Below are 17,637 nucleotides of genomic sequence, written 5' to 3' on the forward strand. Positions count from 1 at the left end.
ATTATTTGATCCCGATTCCACCTTTTCTTATGTGTCATCATACTTTGCTTATTATTTGGGTACGTCCCGTGAGTTTCTTGCTTCACCTGTTCATGTATCTACCTCGGTGGGAGATACTGTTATTGTATACTGTGTGTACCAATCGTGTGTGGTGACTATTGGGGGTCTGGAGACCCGTGCAGATCTTTTATTATTGTGTATAGTGGATTTCGATGTCATTTTGGGCATGGATTGGCTATCTCCGTGTCATGCTATTCTGGACTGTCATGCTAAGACAGTCACATTGGCTATACCGGGTGTGCCACGGATCGAGTGGCGAGGTGTGACTGATTATGTTCCCAGTAGAGTGATCTCATTCTTGAAAGCCCAGCGTATGGTTGGGAAGGGTTATCTTTCGTATCTAGCCTTCGTGAGGGATGTCGGTGTTGAGACTCCCAGTATTGATTCTGTTCTAGTTGTGAGGGGTTTTCTTGATGTGTTTCCTACAGACCTACCAGGCATGCCACCGGACAAGGATATTGATTTTGGTATTGACCTAGTGCCGGGCACTCAGCCCATTTCTATTCTGCCGTATCGTATGGCACCAGTGGAGTTGAAGGAATTAAAGGAGCAGCTTCAGGAACTCCTTGATAAAGGGTTCATTCGGCCTAGTGTGTCATCTTGGCGTGCCGGTTCTATTTGTGAAGAAGAAGGATGACACTATGAGAATGTGCATAGATTATAGGCAATTGAACATGGTAACAATTAAGAACAAGTATCTTTGCCTCACATTGATGATTTATTCGACCAGCTTCAGGGAGCGAGAGTGTTCTCTAAGATTGATCTCCGTCAGGTTATCACCAGTTGATGATCAGGGACTCTGATATTCTTAAGACAGCTTTCAGGACCAGATATGGTCATTATGAGTTCTTGGTAATGTCTTTTGTGCTGACTAATACCCCAACATCGTTCATGCATTTGATGAACAGCGTGTTCCGGCCTTATCTTGACTCGTTTGTCATAGTCTTCATTGATGATATCCTGGTATATTCGCATAGTCAAGAGGAGCACACGGAGCATTTGAGAGTTGTGTTGCAGAGATTGAGAGAGGAGAAGCTTTATGCAAAATTCTCTAAGTGTGAGTTTTGGCTAAGTTCAATGGCTTTCTTGGGGCACATGGTGTCCAGCAAGGGTATTCAGGTTGACCCGAAGAAGATAGAGGCGGTTCAGAGTTGGCCCAGACCATCCTCAGCCATAGAGATTCGCAGCTTTCTTGGTTTGGCGGGTTATTATCGCCGTTTTGTTCAGGGATTCTCATCTATCGCATCACCGTTGACCAAGTTGATTCAGAAGGGTGCTTCATTTGTATAGTCGGACGAGTGTGAGGAGAGCTTTCAGAAGCTTAATACAGCTTTAATCACTGCTCCAGTGTTAGTTTTGCCATCAGCTTCAGGTTCATATAGTGTGTATTGTGATGCTTTGAGAGTTGGTATTGGTTGTGTATTAATGTAGGATGGTAGAGTTATTTCTTATGCTTCTCGACAGTTGAAGCCCCATGAGAACTACCCCGTTCATAAATTGGAGTTGGCTGCCATAGTTCACTCGTTGAAAATTTGGAGGCATTACTGGTATGGTATGTCTTGTGAGGTGTTTACTGATCATCGTAGCCTCCAGCACTTGTTCAAACAGAAGGATCTCAATTTGAGGCAGCGGAGGTGGTTGGAGTTGCTTAAGGATTATGATATCACTATATTGTACCATTCGGGAAAGGCCAATGTGGTGACCGATGCTTTAAGCCGAAAGGCGGTGAGTATGGGGAGTTTGGCATATATCCCAGTTGGGGAGAGACCTCTTGCGATTGACGTTCATTCCTTAGCCAATCAGTTTGTTAGATTAGATGTTTCGAAGCCCAGTCGGGTATTGGCTTGTGTTGTTTCTCGGTCTTCCTTATATGATTGCATCAGAGAGCGCCAGTATGATGATCCACATTTGCTTGTCCTTAAGGACAAAGTTCAACAGGATGATGCTAGAGATGTGACCATCAGTGATGATGGGGTGTTGAGGATGCAGGGCCGGATTTGTGTGCCTAATGTGGATGGGCTTCGGGAGTTGATTCTGAAGGAGACCGACAACTCGTGGTATTCCATTCATCCGGGTGCCATGAAGATGTACCAGGATTTGAGGCAGCATTACTGGTGGAGAAGAATGAAGAAAGATATTGTGGGATTTGTAGCTCGGTGTCTCAATTGTCAGCAGGTGAAATATGAGCATCAGAGACCGGGTGGCTTGCTTCAACGGATAGATATTCCCGAGTGGAAGTGGGATAGGATCACTATGGACTTTGTTGTTGGACTTCCACGAACTTTGAGAAAGTTCGATACTATTTGGGTGATTTTGGATCGACTGACCAAGTCCGCGCACTTCATTCCTATGTGTATTATCTATTCTTCAGAGCGGTTGGTAGAGATCTATATCCGGGAGATTGTTCGTTTGCATGGTGTCCCAGTTTCCATCATTTCAGATAGGGGCACTCAGTTTACTTCGCAGTTTTGGAGGTCTGTGTAGCGAGAGTTGGGTACTCAGGTTGAGTTGAGCATAACTTTTCACCCTCAAATGGATGGGCAGTCCAAGCGCACTATCCAGATATTGGAGGACATGTTGCATGCTTGTGTCATTGATTTTGGAGGGTCATGGGATCAATTTCTACCGCTCGTAGAGTTTGCTTATAACAACAGCTACCAGTCGAGTATTCAGATGGCTCCATATGAGGCTTTGTATGTGAGGCGGTGTAGATATCCAATTGGTTGGTTCGAGCCCGCTGAGGCTAGGCTATTAGGGACAGACTTGGTACAAGATGCCTTAGAAAAGGTGAAGGTAATTTAGGAGTGGCTTCGTACAGCGCAGTCAAGACAAAAGAGTTATGCTGACAAGAAGGTTCGAGATGTATCCTACACAGTTGGCGAGAAAGTTTTGTTGAAGGTTTCACCCATGAAGGGTGTTATGAGATTTGGGAAGAAAGGGAAATTGAGTCCGCGGTTCATTGGACCTTTAGAGGTGCTTCGGAGGATTAGGGAGGTGGCTTATGAGCTTGCTTTGCCACCCAGCTTATCGAGTGTGCATCCGGTATTTCATGTTTCTATGCTTCGAAAGTATATTGGGGATCCGTCTCATGTTCTGGATTTTAGCACGGTCCAGTTGGATGATGATTTGACTTATGATGTGGAGCCAGTAGCTATTTTGGGTCGTCAGGTTCGGAAGATGATGTCAAAGGATATAGCTTCAGTAAAAGTGCAGTGGAGAGGTTGGCCCGTAGAGAAGGCTACCTGGAAGACCGAGCGGGAGATGCGGAGCAGATATCCTCACATGTTTGAGGCTTCAGGTATGTTTCTTGATTCGTTCGCGGACGAACATTTGTTTAAGTTGGGGAGGATGTGACGACCCGACCAGTCGTTTCATGAGTTACCACTCTGTTTCCCCCATTTCTGCTTCCTTATGCTTTGTTATCCGTGTTATGTGGTATCGGGTTGGTCGGATCAAATTCGTAATGATTTTGGCAAGGTTTGAGACACTTAGTCTCCTTTAAGGAAGTTTAAGTTAGAAAAGTCAACCGGATGTTGATTTATGTGTTAGAGGGCTTGGATGTGAGTTCTGATGGTTCGGTTAGCTTCGGGAGGTGATTTGTGACTTAGGAGTGCGATCAGAATGAGTTTTGGAGGTTCGGAGTAGATTTAGGCTTGAATTGGCAAAGTTGATATTTTGGCGATTTCCGATCAGTAGGTGAGATTTTGATATAAGGGTCGTAATGGAATTCCGAGAGTTGTAGTAGCTCCGTCTTGTCATTTGGGATATGTGCGCAAAAATTTCAGGTCATTCGGACGTGGTTTGGTTGAGTTTTTGATCAAAAGCGGAATTCGGAAGATTTTAGAAAAGTTTGGCTTGAATCCGATTTGTTTTGGGTGATTTGATGTTATTTGAGGTGTTTTGATGATTGGAATAAGTTTGAATAAGGTATTAGGATGTGTTTGTGCCTTTGGTTGAGGTCCCGGGGGCCTCGGGTGAGTTTCGGGTGGTCAATCGGATCATTTTGAAGTTATGAAAGTTGCAGAAATTGCAGGTTCAACAGTTGTAGGTATTTACTATTCACGTTCGTGAGTGGACCCTCGCGTTTGCGAAGATTCAGCTGAAGGAGGTGGAAATTTAGCCTTCGCTTTCGCGAGGCAGGTTACGCGTTCGCGAAGGGCTACGAGATTGTGCATCGCGTTCGCGGGTGTGTAGTCGCGTTCGCATAGAAGGAATTGAGAGGCTGAGCTTCAGTGGAATTAACCCATCGCGTTCGCGATGGATGGAACACGTTCGCAAAGGTTCGTCTGGGTAAAGCATCGCGTTCGCGTAAGAGGATTTTGGTAAGTTATTTTTGTGCTTCGCGAATGCGAGGCTTTGACCGCATTCACGGAGAAAGATTTTCAGGCCTGGGCAGAAGTTTAAAAGGTCGTCTTGTCCGCGAATGTGAGGTTTATTTCCTCCATAGTTGGTCGTTTTTGGAGCTTTTTGAAGGAGATTGAAGAGGGATTCAAGGAGAATCACTTGTAGGTAAGATTCTTGGACTTAAAACTCGATTATTATGTGAATTCCACTTGGAAAATCATGGAAATTAAGCCAAAAATTGAAGAACTAGGGCTTGGAAATTTAGACCTTTTAATGGGGATTTGAAGGACCATTTGAGGTCGAATTTCAGAACTTTTGATATGTATGAACTCGTGGGGCGATAAGGAATCTATTGATGTAAAAATTATCGAATTTTGAGACATGGGCCCTGGGGTCGGGTTTTGGTAATTTCGGGATATGTGTCATTTTTTGATTGTTTTCGCTTGGGCTTCGTTCCCTTAGCATATTTTGACGTCCTCGTTCTGATTTTGGATAGATTCGACGCGAGTGGAGGCCAATTTAAGGGGCAAAGGCATCGTGAGCTAGAGATTTGACTCATTCGAGGTGAGTAATGATTGTAAATAATGTTATAAGGGTTTGAAACCCTGAATTGCACATCGTAGTGCTATATTGAGGTGAGGCACATGCTTGATGACGAGCGTGGGGTCGTGCACTATTGGGGATTATGATTGGTCCATCCCGATTGATGATTTTACCACATATTTGATTGAAATCTATTTGTTATCAATATTATTTGGGCTGAATGCCATATTTTGGCCTTGTGCCAACTATTTGAACCCTTCGGGGATTTTTATGGTATTTCCTCATTGTTTTGACTTTATACTTGAACTCAGTCATGTTATATTTCACTGTTTTCGTACTCAGCCATGTTTACTTTGTTTTAACACTTAAATGATCTTTTAAATGATATTTTTGGGCTGAGAAACATGTTTTACTATTGCCCGAGTGACTTGTAAGGATTTTTGACTGAGTAAGGCCGAGGGCCTATGTTATGATGAAAAATTTGATACTGATTAGCCTAAGATATGTACGCTACGAGATAGCTTGATTGATATGAGGCCGAGGGCCTAGTGATGATGCCACGAGGTGGCTTAATATTGCGCGTGGGCCGTAAGGGGCCCCTCTAGGAGTCTGTACACCCCCAGTAAGCGTAGGTACCCATTGTGATGTGAGATTGAGCCCGAGAGGCTGGTATTGTTCTATGTGATTGCCCGAGGGGCTGGTACTCTTCTGAGATGTTGTCGAGGGGAAAATTTGTTGATACTGTGCCCGAGGGGCGAACCTTTATGTGGTTACTTTTCATAATTGACTGTCAATTACCTGATTAATCATTGAAAAAGGCTTTTCGTGAAACTACATTTGAGATAAAGAATTTTACCCATCTTTCACTGATTTACTGATTTTACTTGGTTTTACTGCTTCATTATAGAATGCTTTGTACCTTTCGTGATTTCTTGCATTCAGTCTTTATTTACATTTGTTACTCACTGAGTTGGAGTACTCACTTTACTCCCTGCACCCCTGTGTGCAGATTCAGGCGTTGCTGATCCTGCTAGTGTGAGTTGAGAGCTCCTGGTGGACATTCGGAGTTCACGAGGTAGCTGCTTGACATCCGCAGACCCGTGTTTCTCCCTCTTTATCATTTCTATCTCATATCAGACATTTGTACTAGTTGTAGACCTTTCAGACTTGTATTTGGTTTTATAGATGCTCATGACTAATGACACTCCGGTTAGGGCTGTGTTGGATTTTTCTTCCGCGTATTTATGACATTATCTGCTACTTTGGATTATTTTATCATGTTTTAGATTGTTTTCCCGTTGTTTAACTATTTAACATAGAATTTGGAATAGTTGGCTGGCCTTGTCTTCACAAGAGGCGCCATCACGACCGAGTCCGAGTTTAGGGTCATGACAACTAATGAAATAAGGAGAAATGTGCACTGTGTTGGCAAAAAAAAGAGCCACTTGAATTCGAAAAAAATAGTTGTATTGTTGTGAAATAAATAAATATTTCTTACTAAATGGTGACTCTTGATGTAATTTTGCTTAAAAAAGTATGGGATAATATACATTTATGTGAAGGTGGAGTTTGATTTGACATAAGTCTGGGGTTTGAATATTAAAGTATATGTATTAAAGTGCTTAGGGAGGTGTAGTCACTCGTATATCCAAATGTATCCTGCCCGACCCGCAGCCTACATTATAACCAATTAAAGTCCTACTTGATCCTAGACTGAATGAGCTCGATTAGTAGAGTAGTGCACTACGGGCAAACCTATGGTGCATCTTTTGTAGCATATGAATGTTATTTCTGAGAGTGAGTGAATTCTTTCTATCTTGAGTTCCTAATTGTTCTTAAATTTTATTGTGGGTGCGGAACTACTCTCTTTTGTATGGTTAAGACACTTGATTCATGAAGGAAAGGTAATGCCAGTGACTTCTACATTAGAGTAAGTGGGTGAGTTGTGAATAATGTGTGGTACTTGTGAGTCAAATCTTGAGGTGAAGATGTTACGCTTTTGTGCTTAGTCTATTTTAAATATTCTTGGTGTGATGAGAGAATTATTTAAAAAGGTCGTATCTATGTAAAGGTGTTGTTTTATTGCTCGAAAACGAGCAATGGTTTAAGTGTGGGGTGTTGAGGGTATGCTATAATTACGTATTTTATTCGATTATTACATTCCAATTCACTGCGCTTCAGTTGAGTTTACGCTTTAATCGCTAGTGTTTTGCACTAATTGTGTATTTTATGTCTTGTAGGAGTGATTTCAAGCTATGTAGATGTTTTGGAATGAATTCAAGTGATTTGGAGCTTTGAAGTCTGAGTAAAAGCCCAAGTAATTAAGCCGATCGTGTTCGGGGATCAACAGATGATAGTTAAGAAAGAACGAAGAATCGATTAGGCATATTGCGCACTATCTAGTAAAATGCACATAACTTTTCGCTTAGAATTCATTTGGGTTCCACAATATATGGTTAGAAAGATAATTCAAAAGTCTACAAATTTTATGTTTTACGTTTTTCCAAATTTTAAACAGTCCATGGTCAGGTCTGCAGATTCGTCCGCGGCCGCGGACAAAACTTGGGTAAAATCCCCGGCCAGATCCGCGGTCGCGAACGTCCTGACCTGGAAAAGTGTCCTTTTTAGCGTAGGAAAAGGTATAATTATTTGCGCCCGACCCTACTTGGTATATATACACGGAAAAACGGTATTTTGAGCACCTGGGACTTACTTTTGACTTAATTTAGACATAAGGAGGCTGAGGAGATCGGAGATTCGACCTAAGGAGGCAAAAACACACTTGGAGCAAGACGGAGAATTCTTCTACGAGTTTTTCACTTCCTTCTTTCTATTTCCATTATTGGTTATGAATTCTAGTATTGTAGTTATGCATACTATTAAGAATAACTAATTTGTTACCTAAGGTTTTGATGGAACCTATTGGAGGATGATTTTCCTGTTACGTTAATATAGATTTGCTGTAGTATTTTCTCTATTTGTTCAACTACGTTATTATTGTGGTTGGTTAAAGAGCTCTCAATCGATTGTGCCTATTTAGTATGTATTACTTAAGAGAGAGTGCATATTTATGTAGTTGTTGAACAACATCACTCCTAACGTATATGCGGGATCAATACGGAGGGTTTAAAGGTAGGATTAGGGATAACGAAACCTTGGGTGCTATCCGAGTGAGCTGTACTTAATGTCAGCTAGCGTAATTTGGAAGAATATGTCTAGTAAATTATGGTTTTTGCCTGGGAGAGAGTTACGACAGTCAGAGGGCTCATGATCGGTAGAGAATACTTAGGCGAATTTACAGAAAACGTAGCGGAAATGATTCCGACAACAGAAGAAATTATAACTCTAGACCTCCTTAATCTTGTCTCTAACCCTTATTATCTTTAGTTGTTAATTTACTATTTTAATTTGTTAGTTAATTAGATACAAGAATCTTAATATTTATGATATAGGAATTGTTCTTGCTTGTCTTTTTAGCAATATTGAACAGTTGTAGCTAAGCCTTAGTTCTCTGCTGGATTCGACCGGACTTGTAAACCGAATTATATTTACAACAACCGCTTAGTCCTTTTTATAAGGCATAGTTGGGCGTGATCAATGCTACATAAAATAATAAGAAGAACCAATTGAAAGATGACTCCCAATTTCAAGAAAAAACTAAAAGCTTACTAGAATCCAACATCTATCAAATAGAAAGAGAATAAAAAGAAATTACTTCACTATAGTTTATCTAATGGCATGAATTCCTAGTTTTTATTTTCGCCATGCAATACAAATTAGGAATTGTTGTTATTTTCAAGGGTATTTCGATATTTGGGTTTCAATTGTAGACCTCTCATTTTCGTCTTCAGGTAACACGTGTTTAGCAGTTTTATTTGTAGGACGACTGGCTATTACTTTCATCTTTACTTCTGCTTCCCATATACTCCACTTTTTTATTCCGTTCGTCTCCCTCACCTTTATTTTTTCGGGAACTATTATAATTTCCTTCAGTTTAATGGTTTTAGTAAATTTGCATGAGGTTTTTTATGTCCTTTCATTGTAATGGTTCTTTATTTTTCATAGATAATTAAACCATCCAAAATTATGTTAAAAAGCTTTGTCTTTGATAGTGAAAGATCAGAAGATCCATTGATTTATCATGTGTAAGTGATGACATCTTACATATATTAAAGGAGAGGTATTTTCGCCAAAGCTGAGTTTACTACTATATATAAATGGGAAGGGGCGTACGAACACAACAATAACTACTTGTACAAAAAGTTGTATTATTTGTACTGTAAACTCTGACCCATTTTATTGGTTATTGCATTTTATTATGTCTTTCTCCTGTTGCATTGTATTATGTCTTTCAAGACTAATAGGATGCCTGAAGAGTGGAGGTGGAGTACAATGGTCCCGTTGTATAAGAACAAAGGTGATGTCCAGAGCTGTAACAACTATAGGGGCATCAAATTACTAAGTCATACCATGAAAGTTTGGGAGAGAGTGGTAGAAATGAGAGTGCGAAGGACGGTGTCTATTTCAGACAACCAGTTCGGGTTCATGCCGGGGCGATCTACCACAGAAGCTATCCACCTTATTAGGAGGATGGTGGAACAGTACAGGGATAGGAAGAAGGATCTCCACATGGTGTTTATTGATCTGGAGAAAGCGTACGATAGGGTTCCTAGGGAGGTCTTATGGAGCTGCTTAGAGGATAAAGGGGTCCCGGTTGACTATATTAGGGTGATTAAAGACATGTATGCTGGAGCTAAGACTCGGGTTAGGACAGTAGGAGGCGACTCTGAACACTTTCCAGTTGTTACGGGGTTGCACCAAGGGTCTGCGCTCAGCCCATTCCTATTTGCCCTGGTGATGGATGCACTGACTCATCATATTCAAGGGGAGGTGCCATGGTGCATGCTATTTGCTGATGACATTATTCTAATTGACGAGACACGAGGCGGCGTCAACGAGAGGCTAGAGATTTGGAGACATGCTCTTGAGTCTAAAGGTTTCAAGTTGAGCAGGACGAAGACGGAATACCTCGAGTGCAAATTTGGAGTTGAGCCGACGGAAGCGGGAGTTGAAGTGAGGCTTGACTCTCAAGTCATTCCCAAGAGGGGTAGTTTCAAGTACCTTGGATCGGTTATTCAGGGGATCGGGGAGATTGACGAGGATGTCACACACCGTATAGGGGTGGGGTGGATGAAGTGGAGGTTAGCGTCGGGAGTCTTGTGTGACAAGAAAGTGCCACCGTTACTAAAAGGTAAGTTTTATAGAGCAGTGGTTAGGCCTGCCATGTTATATGGAACTGAATGTTGGCCGGTAAAGAACTCACACATCCAGAAGATGAAAGTAGCAGAGATGAGGATGTTGAGGTGGATGTGCGGGCATACAAGGATGGATAAGATTAGGAATGAAGATATTCGAGAGAAGGTGGGCGTGGCCCCCATGGAGGACAAGATGCGGGAAGTAAGACTCAGATGGTTCGGGCACATTCAGAGGAGGAGCACTGATGCACCGGTGAGGAGGTGTGAGCGACTGGCTGTAGTGGGCACGCGGAGAGGTAGAAGGGAGACCTAAGAAGTATTGGGGAGAGGTGATCAGACAGGACATGGCGCGACTTAGGATTACTGAGGACATGGCCCTTGATAGGGAATTATGGAGGTCGAGCATTAAGGTTGTAGGTTAGGGGAGAGTGTGAATATTTCTACAGCACAATAGAGTGAGACTAGCCAGTTAGGAGTTAGACTAAGAATGTCATTGGTCGTCTATTGATGCAGGGCTTTACCTGCTAGTTTTACTATACCAGCCATCTATTTCGTATTTCGTATTCTGTATTTCATATCTCTTATATTGCTGTTATTTTATTATGCATTTTTATGGTACTAATATATCGGCTCCTGTTGCTTTTTTTTTGAGCCGAGGGTCTCCTGGAAACAGCCTCTCTACCCTTCGGGGTAGGGGTAAGGCCTGCATACATATTACCCTCCCCAGACCCCACTTGTGGGATTATACTGGGTCGTTATTGTTGTTGTTGTAGACCACGTGTATACTTTATACAGAAGAACAATATTTGGGTCTCACTCTCAGTAATGGAACTCTCCGTGTTCTCTATTTCAGCTTCTTTGAATCTGATCCTCCCTATTCGCAGTCTCCTCTTTGTCCCTCCTTGCACAGAACCATCAATTTGTCCATAAAATTCAAACCAAAAAATACTCATTAGAATTTTAAACCCTAGATCATTTTCTAAGTCCTATATATCTTTCAATGCTCTAAAGATGCTATACAAAATTGTGAATTTGTGATGAAGCAGCAATATTCAAAAGTGACAAAGGTATGTCCTAGATTATTTAGAAATTTTTCGTAGTTGAAGAGTAAACTCTTTAGTGTATTAACTTTGTAGATGAATTAGAATTACTGATTATAACTGTATGAACTAATTCGATTTTTTCCCTCTCTTTTGTCTTTCTCTCTCTTTCAAATCAAAGTGAATATAGATGAATAATGATGGAATTTTACTTTTTTTGCACGATGTCTCTCGGGTTGGCTTGATTTCGTCGGTGTTTAATAGTTTGCGGTGAGATTTGATGATATTACATTTATCTTTTACCTTTTAAAGCCTACAATTCTACTCTTTTGACATGCATGTGGGATTTTTTCCAAGTCATGTATAGATGCTGTGAATTTTATTAGTTCATTATTTTCTAATATATTTTTTATTGTCGTACATAATTAATTTCTCTGCATAAACAAAAGTGAATAGTTTTTTTTTGTTATGCAACAAGTTGGGGTTGGAAGGAACTTGGTGTTATATCCTGAATATATCCTAGGATTATCTAATGATTTCACAACTTGACCACTCCTTTTTATTTGTCTCTACCACATGCCATCCTCTGCAGCTTGCTGATGTTGTATTCTTATTGTGTAGCCATTTGGGAATAGCAGTATTGAAATTTAATCTTAAAATTGATAGTTGAGTTGTCACAAAGCCGAGTTTATGTAAATGGCAGGAGTCGAGTTCTATAGGATTTCTTCGCGATTGTCACTTTCTTCAAATATCTACTGCTCCTAATGTATCTCTTTTTCAGTTGGCAGGTGTTCAATTCCTTTTATGAGTGCACTTTTTGCTTTCATGTTGTGATGATGTAGTCTTTGTACTAACGTTAGTGTGGCTCCACGTTCAGCCTCCAGGCCATCACTCCTAGGTTTCTAACAAGGTTTCTCGTAGGGTTCTTTGCTCTTCTTTTTGGCCTTCGCTTGCGGGTTCCTTTTAAAGTTTTTTATTTTTAAGCTGAATTTATTTTTTGTTGTCTGCTCTCTGTGCTGGTGAGTCTTTTCTCCATCTTTCCTTTATCTGCAGAATTTTAGTATATATTAGTTTCCTTATTCTTTTGAATAATTTTTGTTCTTGATTTTCCATATGAATATCATGATTTTCCCATGCATTTTTATAGTAATAGATACATAGGTGCTTGTGAGCGTATCTGACTTTGATGAATACATATTTTCACTTTTTTTTTTGGATAATTAAAATTAATTCTTTTTCCTCTATAAATTTTGAAAATTCTCAACAGAATGGACAATAAATTTCAGTCTTGCACTGTCTTTTTTAGTTTTTTGATCATCCAAGTTGTATGCTTTTTAAGCTGAGCACCAAGCTGTTGTGTCTTGGTTTCTTGGTTGTAGCTAGATGGTTTTTCTGTATTTTTTTAATTTTGGTGGGTTGATCTGATATAGTAATATGTGAAAATCAGGCAAGTAAGGTGAAACTACTTTACTTCCAAAGGAAAAATAATTTTCAACCACATCATTTTCATCTTATTAATGCAGTAATATTGTGTAATATGCTTGTTTGAGTTACCTTCTGCACAAATTTTCTGTATTGATAGTCAAATTACTTAATCTTGACTAACATGTAGTTGATTGTAATTGAAAGATTATTGGAGTATTTAAAATGCTAAGCTTTATATGAGCTTTAACACTGTTTGGTCTTTTAAGCAGTGTTAAAGCTGAGCATACCAGATAATATTTTAACCTGGATATCTAAAGAATGAGCGTTGAAAGCTCATAATCTCTCACAAATGTTGCATGACTTTAAAGTACTCCTGATATGACTCAATAACTTTGTTTTAGTAAATACTATATGGTCCTTCCACAAAACAGTGGTTGCATGATCAAAGTACATGTATAATTTTCTTGCTTAATGAGACAATTGCTTAGAGAAAATTAATATACTTTGACAGTTATTCCCTATTTCTTTGAATGTTGTACAGGTACAATATCCATCATAGTAGATGTCTATGGATTGTCTGTATCCTACTAATTGATATAAATTGTATTTTCTGATTGTTTCTTATACCGGAACATGAGAGCACGGTGATTTGGCTTCATAGAATGCGCTGTTTGGTTTTCGATTTAGCCAAGCGAAGGCGATGTTGGACCATCTTGGAAGCGTGTTGGGAAAGAATCTGACTAATCTAGAGAGCGCAGTTCATTGTAGAAGCTAAAAATTCAGGTTTTTCATATCTTTCTTTGGCATTTTCACCAGGTTTCTTCATTGAAAAATGTTATTCAATGGCAGAAGGATACTCACCAGTTGGTGCATGTTCTTCTTGTTTAACCAAAAAATGGATTTTTAGTCAAAACTAGAATTTAGAAGAACACGAGTTACTGATAATCAAAAGAATGTATAAAAGGAAACAATTTAGGTAGCAAGAGAGTAATCAAGAGAAAAACAAGTAAACCAAAGTTTATACCAATAGTATTTCGTGTCCCTACAATTGATCAGATATCTCCCTTTTATAGATATCTTGGAGATATACATTTTGCCCAAATCATATTATGAGTAATTAAAGACATTGAATGCTACGTTACATAATCATTACATTCAATACAAATTCTCTAACGTATTCCACATTTAATGCCTATTAAATGCCGTATCTGCACTCTTTTCTATTGTCAGATTCATTCCTTTTGATTCTCGGACATAAATGACTTAGATAGGTACGGGCGCTGAGTTATTTGAATAACTGCCTGTGCCTCTTCCTCTACCATTTTCTCGTATCAGTTGCAACTCGTGCCTATTGGCTAGTTGTAATTCTTTGACTATTTGACCAGTCTATGTGTCTCGACACGTCACTTTTATATTTAAATAAAAATTTTTCCAATACAGATAGTCCCCCCACTTTCCATTTATTCATTAGTTGAATATTTGGGAAGTGGATTTCATTAAAAGGGAATTTTTGTCACCATTAATGTTATGACAAAATTGACGCTTCCATTTAATGCTCCATACACGTGTCATTTTTTCATAGATTCTGCAGTTTTGCTGTCCTTTTCAAGGCTTTTTTACGGCTCCACTATTCACGAAGTGCCAGTTATCATTATTATGGTCGTTCCATTACTGCACTTTTACCTTTGGCGATTGCTGATTAATATAAATATAACTTATTTCCTTGTCTTTACTTTGTAATTTTTTTTTATCTTTGGGATTCTTATTTCCTTTTTTTTAGGCCAATCTTATCGGCACAGAAATGATGAACATAATCCCCCTCTTGGAGAAGGTAGCACACGATTCTCAGTTGGAGGCGATCAATTGGAAGGAACAATTTGAGAGTGCACAAATTGATATGGAAGATTTACAAGAAAGCAAAAGTACCTTAGAGCAGCATGTGCGGGCTTTAACTTCAGAGTTAGCAGTTGTAAAAGCTTCCTCAAGCCAAGCAGAAAAAGACAAAGAATGTGTCGAATCCTCCTTCTCAAAGCAACTATCTAAGGCCAGTGAAGAGAACATAGAGTTGAAGGCTCTTTTGAGTCAAAAAGAAGTTTACGCTAGGGAGTTCGTGCAAAGCTTAACTCAAGCACAAGAAGACTTTCGAGTTTCTGCTGATAAGGTGCATGCTTTAGAGAGCTCCCATGCCTCTCTTCAAGCTTCTTATAACTTCGCCTTGGCTGAAAATGAAGAGATAAAGAATGAGATTGCTGATTGGGAAAAAAGATTATGAGATCCTTGAAGAAAAATCTGTTGTTGAGGTAAGTTGGGCATTTTTGAATTCACGTCGTGATACCCTAATTGAAGCTGGCCAAGAAAACTTCAACCTGGAGTCAGAGTTAGCTAAGATCAATGAAACCATTGAAAAAACCCAGCAAACTCAGGACTTCCCTTCTTCCGTGGTTGATGCTCCTGTGAATGTTGAAGCTAATACGGGTATCTCAACTCTTTCAAGCCCAATCGAGTCTGTTGCTGCAAGCCAAGTTGAAACCGCATCTATTGATGCACCTGCCCAAATTGAGCCCGCTGCTATTGATGCTCCTGCTTCAGTTCCACAAACTTCTCAGTGACCAGTTTTAATCATTCGAATGATTTTGTTTTTGTTTTTATTTTGAAAAATTGTAATCAAACCCTTAGCTTCAATTGAGGGTTGGTTTTGAAAATGCAAGTCCCCAAGTCTTTTATGGGTCAATTTGTATAAACAATTTCATAGTTTTATGACTAAGTTCGTACTTAGTCTTCAGTTTTAAGGTATTAAGAAGTTTTTTATGTTATTATCTTAAACTTCTGTCTGCTTTATTCTTGCCTTTATTTTAAGGACTTATAGAATAATTTGCATTTTTGTTCTTCAAAAATGCTTCTGTTAATCTCATGACTAACTAATTTAAACATGAGTTTTATAAAAGAGGGCCCTTTTATATTTCGACACTTAATGAAGAAGACGTCTCAACTTCATAATGGTGTTATCATACGATAAAAGAAATAGGAACACACATGTTTCTTTGAAATAACTTTGACAAGTTTTGAATAATACTTTACATGTATTTGAATTACATCTATAACTTTCTCGTAACTGTTTTTCTTGTAACAGATTTTTATAAAAGAAGAATAATAGACACAGGGTTTTTCCTTATAACCCGTTTTAGTACATAGCCTTTACCCTAACTATAGTGAGGTTTTTCTTTGGCCTTAGCTCGTGGCTCCATCTCGTGACTTTGTGACTTTTACTCTGCACTTGACTCTTTTAGGCTTGATTTTTCCTCAATCTCCTTTTCCTTCTTTATACACATGTCTGTGTACATTATGTAGTCCCCCAAGTGCTTGAGTGTTGAAGTATGAAGCCTCGAGCACTTGATAGTTTCTCTCATTTGGTCCTTTTCCTGAAAAGGAAAAACATACGGGACTCGGAGATGCGATTATAGATGAAGACTGCTTAACCCGTTTGAATTTCTATCAGAATAATTGTAACCCTAGGCCAGGAATTTTAGGTTATTCCGTGTGCCTTACAGGTCGTGACTCATCATTTAGTACGGGTTAGCTTTTTGCCTATCATCTAAAATCATTAGTAAAAGTTTAACAATTCAAAAATTAAATTTAAAATGGTGATACCTGACCGTGGGTATTCCTTAGAAATAGTATCTCTTCAAATGAACAACATTCCAATTTGAAGGTAGTATCTTTCCATCCATTGTCTCCAGTTCATATGCTTTCTTTCCTGCAATATCACGAACTCTAAAGGGTCCTTCCCATGTTGGACTTAATTTACCCCCATTAGCTGCCTTTGTAGATTGAAAAACCTTTTTAAGCACGAAGTCCCCCACTTTGAAGAATCTGAGGCGTGCTTTTCGGTTGTAATATCGTTCTATGACTTGCTTTTGTGCTGCCATTCTTATTAATGCAGCTTCTCTCCTCCCCTCGAGTAAATCTAGATTGACCCGCATCTCCTCGTCATTAGATTCTTGTGTCGCCTATGTGAACCGTGTACTTGGTTCCCCTATTTCAACTGGAATTAAAGCCTCAGCTCCATAAACCAATGAAAACGGTGTTTCTCCTGTACTTGTTTTTGTAGTTGTGTGATATGCCCATAAAACTCCAGGTAACACTTCAGTCCAGTTACCTTTTGATTCCTCTAATCGTTTCTTCAAATTATTAATAATAACCTTGTTTGTTGATTCTGCTTGTCCATTACCCACTGGATGATAAGGTGTAGATGTAATCCTTTTAATTTGCCAACTTTGAAAGAATTTCGTGATTTGAGCTCCAATAAATTGAGGGCCATTATCACACACGATCTCCTTTGGTACACTGAACCGGCATATGATATTCCGCCAAATAAAATCTTTGATTTCCTTTTCTCGTACCTGTTTAAATGCTCCTGCCTCCACCCATTTAGTAAAATAATCAGTGGGTACGAGCAGAAACTTTACCTGGCCTTTTACTTGTGGTAGTGGACCCACGATATCCATTCCCCATTTCATAAATGGCCATGGCGCGATGACCGGATGTAATAACTCCGTAGGTCTATGCATATTGTTACCGTACCTTTGACATTTATCACATTTGGCCACGAAACTTTTTGCTTCTTCTTCCATTTTAGGCCAGTAATAACCTGCCCTAATTAAGGTTCTTACCAATGACCTTCCTCTTGCGTGATTCCCGCAATGTCCCTCGTGTATTTCTTTCATTACATACTCCATTGCGAAGGTCTGAGGCATCTTGCTAAGGGACCACCGAATATTTTACGATATAAATTGCCTTGCTTTAAGCAGTACCGAGCAGCTTTCTTTCGAAGCGCATGAGCTTTTTTCTTATCATCAGGGACAGTCCCATACTGCAAAAAAGCAACAATCTCGTTCCTCCAATCCCAAGATAAATTATTAAAATTTACCTCATTCTTATCAGGATCGAGAATTGAATGAAATAAATGTATA

This window comes from Nicotiana sylvestris, chromosome 12 (assembly GCF_000393655.2).
Source record: "Nicotiana sylvestris chromosome 12, ASM39365v2, whole genome shotgun sequence".
Classification (NCBI taxonomy): domain Eukaryota; kingdom Viridiplantae; phylum Streptophyta; class Magnoliopsida; order Solanales; family Solanaceae; genus Nicotiana; species Nicotiana sylvestris.